This window comes from Tenrec ecaudatus, chromosome X (genome assembly GCF_050624435.1).
Source record: "Tenrec ecaudatus isolate mTenEca1 chromosome X, mTenEca1.hap1, whole genome shotgun sequence".
Classification (NCBI taxonomy): domain Eukaryota; kingdom Metazoa; phylum Chordata; class Mammalia; order Afrosoricida; family Tenrecidae; genus Tenrec; species Tenrec ecaudatus.
In genome coordinates this window covers 11,645,048-11,655,408 of record NC_134548.1, presented here as the reverse complement: position 1 = coordinate 11,655,408, position 10,361 = coordinate 11,645,048, and the positions used below count along the sequence as shown (strand labels likewise).

Genomic DNA, 10,361 nt, shown 5'->3' with positions numbered 1-10,361 from the left:
TCTCTCAACCCCACAGCTCCTTCCTACAGCACCAAAGTCTCTTTTCAAATGTAGAAAGATGAGGCTTTCTACTGGGAAGCGTCAAGTCTCAGAAACCTGCAGGGACAGTTCTACCCTGTCTAATGGGCTCTCTATCAGATGGCATCAACTTGATGGAAGTGAGTAATAGGGACAAAAGGAGCCCTGGCTACGAGTTGGGCTTCGATCCTCAAAGTCAGCAATTCAAAACCACCAGCTGCTCCACAGGAGAAAGACAGGGCTTTCCCATGAAGAGTTAGCCTCATTTGAGGTCTATCCCGATGGGTCTATGCCAATGGGTCTATAGAACCACAACGTTGGAAATACCTCCTAGAGTAACTATATGGCTTGCTTTACTCGCAGAACTCTTGGTTGGATCTGTGAGACAGAACTATAAGACCATTGCAGATAGTGAGAGCAATCTAATAAGTACATGGTTATGATCCTTAGGTACTGGCATAATCTGCAGTGCTAGCTGCGCGTTTCTTAGGAACTGCAAGGGATTTCAACTCAGCGCGGAGGTTTGAGGATATCTGAAATGCAGAGGTAGGCAGAATGAAACTACACAGATCCAAAGAGGGCCCTGAAATGTTTGACGTTTGTCCACAATTGGAGGTTAAAGTGGCATAACTAGGAATATGATACATCTGCCTTCTGGCTGGTATCTTGACTAGGGTGGTGGATTTTAACATGGGTTCCTTTAAAAAGGGCCATCTTGAAGATGAACTTTGACAAGATTTGGGGGAATTAAATAGTCACCGATGGAGGGCAAGTGAAAGGCATGTAAAATTCCTTAAATAAAATTTATTGACATTAAATAAGCTTTGTGAAATAAAAACTCATTCAATGTAGACCAAAAAACAAAAAAAAAACAAAAAACCCAGGTGAGTCTTGGAAACTCATAGGCGCAGCTCTACCCTGCCCGGTAGAGTCGCTGTAAGTTGACATTGACTTGACGGCAGGGCGTTTGCTTTTTCTGGCTAGGGATAAAAGGATCCCTGATGACGTTGTGGGGTGAACATTGTGCTGCAAACCAAAAGTCAGTAGTTCACACCCACCGGCCACTCTGCCGGAGAAAGATGAGGCAGTCATTCCTGTGAAGATGACAGTGAGTGGCAGAAAGCCTGTGGATTCTCAGAAACCCTGCTCTCTAGGGTCTCTATGAGTCGGAAGCAGGGAGTGGAGTGGAGAGGAGTGGGCAGTGGAGTTCGGTTCGGACAGAGCCAAAGTGCTCAGTAAGCAAGGTGATTGTGGGCTGACTTGTGCTGATGTACTGCGGAGTCGTGAACAATAACACCCTTTATAACAACATCTGCCACTCTGCTTTGAGGGCTGCCTGGCATCTCTCCACTCCTGCTCCCCAACTCCAACCCCGCAACATGTTCCTACGAATGAGAGAATTGTCAAATTTACAATCCACAATGGGGACTCTGAATGGAAATCCTATCTTACCTTGCTCACTGGGTAATCAGTCCCTGCATTGAAAGTTTGAGTACATTGTCCAGAAGGGCTTAAGCCTGTTGTAGTGTCTGTCCCTTCCTTGTGCTTCTCGTTTTTCCTCCAAACATCTGTGACTCTAAACCAAAGGCACTCTGTGATCTCTCTTGGCATCAGATGTGACCATCCTAATACGGTGCAATTTAAGACCAATATTAATGAGAAATCAATTTTCATAGAGGAGGGAGAGGGATATAGCTGGAGTCTCAGATTACCCCCACCCACCTCAGAGAATAGACACATCAATTTGCTTACCAAATAGCCACGGCTGCCTATTTCCATACGCAGCTGAAACCAGAGTGGGAGAGAGGCAGCAAACTGGTGCAAATCAAGGTGGCCTTTTCTCTAAAGGCACCAGCGACCATTGCAGAAGACACCACATGAATAAGCAGTGCATATTGAACCAACTGAACTTGGCACCACAGTACTTCTTCAAGATTTAGAAGGAAACCCGGTGCAGGGAGTAGGGAGCTCACGGTTGTTGTGCTGTGCAAGTGACATTGAGCTTCCAGTGTGCCGGACCCTGAGTGGAGTGTCTGGTTGAGAAATAAAGATCAGCTCACGGGAGCGAGACATGGGTCCATCATTATGGAATGGGCCAGGCTGCTGGACGGTGTTGGCCTTGGAAGGCAGTGAGCAGGTGACAGCAAACATTGAAGGGGAAGAAGGGCAGTAATGGTTCTGTGGTAGAAGGCTGCCCTTCCGTGTGGGAGACCCAGGTTCGATTCCTGGTCACTGCACCTTAAGTACAGCCACTCCCCATCTGTCAGGGGAGGTTTGTGTGGCTCCAGGATGTAGAGCAGGCTTCAACGGAGTTTCTGGACAAAATGGAATGATTGCCTTCTGACAATTAGCCAATGTAAACCCTCCAGGTCTCAAGGATCTGATCCCTGGGGGTGACAGAACCGCTGTGCATTGTTCCATTGTGCATGGGCCCACTGGGAGTTGCAGCCCACTAGATGGCAGCAGCAACATTCAAGGCGAGTACAGTGGCTTCTGGGGGTGGGTGGGCTTGAAGCAGCTGAGCAGCTGGAAGAGAGCTTTCACTATTGCACCTCTAGAGTGCCTTCCAAGAGTCTGTGGTAGTGGTTGTAGCTATTAGGTGCTGTCAGGTCAGCCCGACTCATAGCAACCCAATGGACAACAGAGGGGCACAGTGCCCAGGGCTGTGCCAACCTCACAACTATTAGGCGGGAGCGCATTGCTGCAGCCACTGTGTCTACCTCTTTGTAGCTGCCTTTCCCCTTTTCCAAATAGGATGTCCTTTTCCAGGGAGCCTTGCAAATGTCAATTCATTTACTACTCACTGGGTAGGTCGCAACACTCCTAGCTTATGCAGTAGGTTGTCACATCTTTCCCTGCTTACAGCTAGCTGCATGCGTTACTAGAGGGATAAATCATGTGCCAAGGTCACACTGCTGGTGTGGTGGGGCTGAGATTTTTAACCCAGACATTTTAACTCTATCACCCACATCTTGACCATAAGGGAAGGGCGTGCCAACCCAAAGACAGAAGGGTGTCATACAATGTCAAGGTTGGTAGGAGCCCACAGAGTCATTTATAGAGGTGACATTGGCCCTCACCAGCCTACGTGACTTAGCTAGGCTCACCAAGTTTGGATATAAGAGACACCACAAAATCCACGTGTCTCACTACACAGACTGCACCTTGGCTTGGCTCAGGCATGCTGTGGTGACAGAACTTGATGACAATTTGGGTCTTACCAGACTTCATTGGAAGGACCCTTTGTTGGAAATGTCAAGAATATGTGACTGATAAGTGAAAGATCAGCAGACCTCCCCCCGCCTAAAAAAAAAACAACACTTCTCTACCGTGGAGTCAATTCTGACGAATAGTGACCCCTTGGGACAGGAGAGAAGTGCCAGGCATTTGGAATGGAATTGGTGACACACAAGAACTACAACAGCTGTGCAGATCTTCATGGCACTATTTCTGAAATCATAGACCCACTTATCTTCATGCTAAAGTACTGAATAAAATATGATGGAAAGTTTAAAGAGGCATTTTTTTGTAAAAAGCTTCATTTAGAATCAGAAAAAGTGGTTCAGAAGCATGTACGAAGGTGTTGGCCAAACACAAAGCTGGGTTCCATAGAACACGGCCAGTCCCAAGTTCACATTATTATGTAATTTGGGAGTTCCGTATTCCTGACCTTAGCAAGGTATGAACAAGCAGGTCGCCTTTTAACACGGACAGGACACTCAAGTTCTTGGCATTTGGGGACTTGCATCTTCTTTGCTCCAAAATGATGTTCTGAAAATCAGACACCTTGGGACGGCGTTCATTATTTTTTCACAAAGAAGGTAAAAATCTCACTGCTATTCCGTTGGAGTCTAAACTTGCTTTGGGTATGAAATTCGTCTTTCGCTTTTTGAAATCCTTTTCCTCTGCCCACCCCGCCCCTGCCCAGGGTGGTTCCTGGGCTTTCGGCTGATGGAGGTGAACCTGGAACCCTGCTTTGGCGGTGGTGCCAACCAAAGCTCAAATCCTTACTCTGACCCCAGGCAACCCGATGAGTTACTTAACCCAGCTTAACCTCAGATGCTCCACCCTCTTCAGGGAGTGAGACAGCAACCACTTCAAGGGTTTAAGAGGCGTCAGGAGGAAATGAAGGTATAGCGAGTACCAGCCGAGGGAAAATAAGTTGGAAACATGTACTGTTTCCCCCTGTCCTCCCATCACTCTGTAGGCAAAGTAAAGAAAGGAAAAGAAAAAAAAAAGATGAGAGACAAAGCTAAAAAAAAAAGAGAGATGATATGAAATGCTCTTCAGCCATAACATGTCAGTCCCCATCTCCCTTCTCTGAGTCCTGGGGTCCGGAAGAGGGCAGCAAGAGCTCCCTAGCCTCAAGTCCAATGCTCAATAAGTCTGGTTCTCAGGGGACTACTTCAGTGAATAATCAGGTCGAACCAGCCAGATTGATGAAAAAAGACGTGGGTATTAGCAAAGCGGGACCTCTCCTGGGAACTTGTGACAAAGCCAACCTCCACATTCCTCTGAGCTCCCCAGCAGCCGAGTGCAGTTGGAGGGGCGCTGGCTAAGACCACAGTACACTTGGCCGGCTTTTAAAATCCAACGATGTAATAGTGGCTCACAGGAACTTTCAAAAGGTTGTGGCAATGAGTGCTAGCGGGGGTGGGGGGTGGGTGTTCACCTCTCTCTCCTGTCTTTCCACGGCCGCATTGAAAAAGCCCCGGGGCCCCTGACTGAAAAAGACTTCAGGAACACAAGAGGACCAAATGGTTTGCAAGGGACTTGCCTAGTGATGGAAGGGTTGGCAGTTTAAGGCCAACTAGTGGAGCTGTGAAGGAAAGGCCTGGAGATCCGCTGTCATCGTGATGACCAGCCACGAGAACCCCATGGAGCGCTTCTACTCTGTCACCCATTATGGGGTGCTCAGGAGTTAGCTTCGATTCAATAGTGACACGATTTAAAATAACATCCTTCTGTACCGGTAAAGAAAAGAACTCAAACCAAACCCAAAGAACCGCCGTCCAGTCGATTCCAACTCATAGTGACCCTCTAGGACAGGACAGAACTGCCCCTGCGTGTTTCTGAGACTGTGAACTGTTCACAGGAGTAGAAAGCCCCGTCTTTCTCCTGTGGAGCAGCTGGGCGCTTTGAGCTGCTCATCTTTCAGACCACAACCCAATGTGTCACCACCAGGCCTAGAGAAGAAGATTTCTTTGGCTTTTCAGAAGCCAAGGAGAAAAGCCCAAGATGAGCAAATGTCCAAAGAATAGGGCAGGCGAGGTGTCATAAGAGGAAGCGTCCACACAGTCTGATCTCTTCCCAGAACGGAATTTTGCGCAGTAAAACACTTGCAGTGTTAGCATTTGGGTCTCAAAAGGACACACAACCCCTCCTAAAGCCTTCGCGATTTTGTCGGCCTAATTTTGGATTCTGGTTTTGTAAGGGGAAGCCTCAAAGTTGGAAAACTCCAGACCCCCGTAATACCTGAATCAAAGCCTATTTTCCTGCGAAGCCACCTGCCGCTGCTACTACATACCATTTCCGCGGGTTCCACCGCCTGGCTCCCCGGGCGCCCGATAAGCTGGCAGGCTGCAGGAACCCAGCCCCAGCCCTGGGCCTTTCAACCGCAGCAAACTGTCTCACGTGTTCCCGGTTGCTGGGTCAGAAATGGCTACATTACTCAGTGCCCCCCGAACGTTTATTGTCCTGCAGAGCCTTACACAATCCCACAGGAAACCACGCTCAACACTTAGCCAACACTTGTTGATCTGATTGAACGAAGTCAAAACGGAGACAAAAGCGTAGTTCCGAAGGGTTCCAACTTCGATAACTGCCGCCGCCGCCTTTCCCAGACAGCCCTGGGGTCCATGTGATAACCCTGCCTTTGTTTCCAGAGGTCTCCGCTGGAAAGGACAAGAAAATAACGGTGCACAGCCCTGCTTCTGACGCTGACTTCTCTCAGGAAACCATTAGGTAATGCCCAGGCGGGCAGAGAATGAGCAATAAAGACATCAACTCAACACTTGGACAGAGGGAGGCCCGGGGCCGGGCCAGAAGGAAGAACCGTTCATCGGGCCCCGAAGGAGCCACAGCTGAACACCACAATGTTGGGGACTCACTCATTCTACCATTTTCTCTGGGCCATACTGGCTGGCCATAGAAACGACATCCATCTAGGGAGGGGTTTTAGGCTCAGCTAGCGGCAGTCAGGAAAATTAACCACTCTGGGCATGTGTTGGCACACTTTGTTAATGTATAAATTGTTGGGCCCTTTAACTAATATGGACACACCCATAGTGTGGTTCTTATGGTTAGCTAGTTAAGCACCTTCATGTCAATGGGGTCTCATGGTAACCTCAGGTGCAGAGTCAAACTTTGAAGGAGATTGCCAGGTCTTTCTTCCAGGGTGCTTTTGAGAGGATTTGAACCACCAGCCTTTCGGCTAGTAGCCCAACACTTAAGGACTTGCCACTCGAGGACTTGCTGTGTGTCGAAGTTGACTTGGGACTTGATGGCAATTCACAAAGGCTACAATTGTCTTTCGAATGGTTGTCATCTTGAAAACCCCAGGGAGCTGTGCTACTCTTCACACATGGAATCGCCACGAGTCCGCTCAAAGGCAACCGGTTGGCCGATGGTGTGGTGAAGTCTTGGATTGGCAGAAGAGAGTGAAGTTGTGACTTTCAAAGAGGTCCTCTCTTTTGAATGGGCGCGGGGTCAGTCTCCTTTCCATTATTGATGCGTTCAGCCAATCAAATCGAATCAACAATCTCCCATGCCCTGCTCTGTCGCCAAAGGTCAGCAGAACAGAGGCAGCGTACTCTTTCCTGGGACTTTGGTCTAGTAGGAGGAGACCGATGAGTAAAGTGTGTGAATAATAACTCTAATAACTCGTTAAGACCTGTAATCCTTCTGGAACTTGGGGATGGGCAAGGAGTCCTTCAGAAGAATTCAGAAGAGGGTAGATTTCACCCTCGCAGCAAAGAAAAGTACTGTTGGGGTCCACATAGCTCACTACTCACTAGGAAAAGAGGGAGCCACCCTTGAAGAAATTAAGGCTGGGAAAGGTTAGCCACGAAGTTTAGGGGGCGGTTAATTTGTGTCGAAGACAGCGAAGCCGTTTGGAAATGGACATTGACAAAGTGGCCCAACTTGAAGGCTGGAAGAACACGAGTGAGCGCTGGCCCAAATAAGTTCATTCTACACTCTAATAACTGACTTCCTGTCCTGCAAGACAACTGGTGTTTACTGCTGACAGAAGGCAAGAGAACAATTCTAGAAGAAAAAGTTAGGAGGGTAAAGGAGGAAGTGGCAGAACCTTGGAAACACCTGAGGACCCTCTGTTGAGAGTCCAGTCCCTTCCTGAGGCTGACCACACCCCAGGCATCTGGAAGAAGTGGCTCCCCCTCCATGCCAAAGGCACTGATTGATTGATGGATTGATTCTAGCCATGCACTTCCTCTGCCCCATCTCCAGAGCCCTCCTTTGGTACTGTGTTTTCCATGCCCTTCTTTAAGCCCTGAACTTGTTGTAGCAACCTCCCTTTGGATGACTGGATCTACTTTGCTCGGCTTATAGGCAGCTTTGTCACTTCCACCCCGTGAGACCTTTAGGGATTTTCTCCGAAGCTTGTTCATGCGAGCCTCCCACAGACCAAGAGCTTCTGGAGGGTCACAGGATGGGACAGTGTGGCTTCATGACGTGAAGCAGCTTGTTCACTTGGGACATGTCATGCTTAGATTTTTAGAATAAGAAAAAAAACCTTGGGGGGATCCATTTTATACTTGTGAGTGCAGGCTTGCCCGTGTGTGTGTATGTGTGTGTGTGTGTGTTAACATGTGTGTGAGCGCATACACGAAAAAGCAAGAGATAGAGACTTTTTTTTTTCTCACCTTCACTTAGGCTCAGGGATACTAGGCCTTACTTGATAAGGTACTCCTTGACATATGGTGGTAATGAAGTGTGTGATAGTAGACTAGAGAGCTTAAACCGTTTGTACATGCAATATGCTTGCAAGGTCCAGATCTGATTTGAACCTACTGAGAAGAGGGGGGGAAAAGAAAAAGGTATGGCCTTCTGAGGTCCTGGTAGCAGTGCTCTGTCCCCTCCTCAAAGAAGGGAGAGTAGAGGTGGCCAAACCACCGCCCCCCACCCTCCAAACAAAAACCCCTTGTTTTGCTGATAAGTCCCAAATTCAGCCAGAACTACTCTCCAGAAGTCCAGACTTGTAACTTGAATGGTCAACTTGTCCATCAGTACTTGAGTTATATAATTGACATGTGAACTGTCCCAAACTCCAAGCTGACCTCCTAACCAACCCCTCAAACTAGCTCCTCCCAGTGGCTCCCTTTCACAGCAAAAAGCAATTGCGTGCTTCCCATCACTCAAACCAGAGAATGTGGACTCACCCTTAACTTTTTGCCCACACCTTTACATCCAACAGCCTGACATGTAAGAGGAGCCTTTCTGCTCCTGTAAAGACTTAATCTCAGAAACCCACAGGAGCAGTTCTCCTCTGCCCTATCAAGTCACTCACTATGAGTCAGTATCGACTCAATGGCAGTAAGTTGATTTTTTTATTACCTTTTTTTGTGCATAAAAATCCATATTTTACTTTATTCTTTAATCATTTTATTGGGAGCTCATACAATCCTTATCACAATCCATACTTCAATCGATTGTGTCACGCACTTTTGTACATTCATTAACCTCATCATTCTCAAAACATTTGCTCTCTGGGTTAGTGCCCTATTCCCCTGGCTACCCATACCTTTTTCCCTCCTCCTTTCTTTCTTTTTTTGTTTTACATTTTATTAGGGGTTCATTCAACTCTTATCACAATCCATACATATACATACATCAATTGTATAAAGCACATCCGTACATTCTTTGCCCTAATCATTTTCAAAGCATTTGCTCTCCACTTAAGCCCTTTGCATCAGGTCCTCTTTTTTCCCCCTCCCTCCCCGCTCCCCTCTCCCTCATGAGCCGTTGATAATTTATAGATTGTTATTTTGTCATATCTTGCCTTATCCAGACTCTCCCTCCCCCTCTCCCCTGCCCTTCTCTGCCGTCCGTCTCCCAGGGAGGAGGTTACATGTGGATCCTTGTAATGGGTTCCCCCTTTCCAACCCACTCACCCTCTACTCTCCCAGTATTGCCCCTCACACCCCTGGTCCTGAAGGTATCATCCACCCTGGATTCCCTGTGCCTCCAGCTCCCATATTGGCTCTACCATCAGAGTTGACCACAAGTTTGGCCACTCCTCACCACCTCATCTGCAACCGTGACAGTCCAAGTGTCCCCCATACTTCCCCTGGAATATTGTACCCCATTCCTGACCATTCTCCTCACTCTCACTCCTGCCCCCTGCAGACTACACTCTGAACTCGCCAATGGTCTTTCTTGTAACCCCTTTCTAACTCTCCCTAACATCATCTCACAATCTTTCTACTACTTACCACTTCCAAATCCTATTTCCTTGCTACGCCTACAATGTGCGGAACTTGCTCCACCCTAGGACCTTTGCACTGGCAGTTTCCACTGCTTGGCTAATTCTTCCAGATAACTGCCTGGTTCTTATCTCCACCTGTAGACTCAGTTTAAAGGGCATCTTCCTAATGAGTCCTCACCCAACCACCCGGTTAAACACTGCAACGTGACTCCACCCAGTCTTCCTATCTCCTTTCTTCTGCTCTATTTGTCCATCTATCCTGCTACCTGGTGCTTTCTCCGAAGCCTGCACTCTCTTCAAGTGTCTCTGTATGGGTGGGTCACCGCATCATCTTTTCCTTTTGGCACTCAAATCATCTGCTTGGAGCCTGGGATCGGAGGTGAATCATTCACCTTTCTTGGCATCAAAGATGAACCTAACACTTCTAAGGATGCTCAGACATCAAGCTTGAGGTTCAGAAGTGGAATAATGAATGGCATTGCGTCCCTTGGAAAGAGATCATTGAGTGAGCGAGGAGGCAGATACTGGGAGACCTGGTTTTTTTTGTTTTGTTTTTTTATGAGGACCATTCCCCACACCTATGAAATCTTAACACAAATGGATGGCATTTTATCAGTTCCACTTTCATTGAACTGCGAGAGAAGGATTTGGGATATAGATGGAATTGGCCAGTTGACCACCATCTGCTTTGGCAAATCAACTTTTATGGTGACCTAGCCACCACCATTTATTGAACACATGATTTATGATGGCTGCTGAGATGTCCACAGAGCTGAACAGTTTTGACCGAGAACCAATAGCCCACTTCCTCTCTGGCCTTCACAGATAAAAGAGAGAAAAAAAATCTGGCTCCTGCTCTAGAAGAATCCAGCCAGGACTGGAAGTGACCTAGGAGCTT

General features: G+C 47.7%; 1 non-coding gene across 1 annotated transcript; it reads left to right on the top strand.

The window, feature by feature from the left end:
- The first annotated feature begins 283 nt into the window (after positions 1 to 283).
- On the top strand, positions 284 to 422 carry LOC142435450 (small nucleolar RNA SNORA18). Its single transcript, XR_012781503.1, has one exon. It is a non-coding gene; the product is annotated as a small nucleolar RNA SNORA18 (small nucleolar RNA).
- The last annotated feature ends 9,939 nt before the right edge of the window (positions 423 to 10,361 follow it).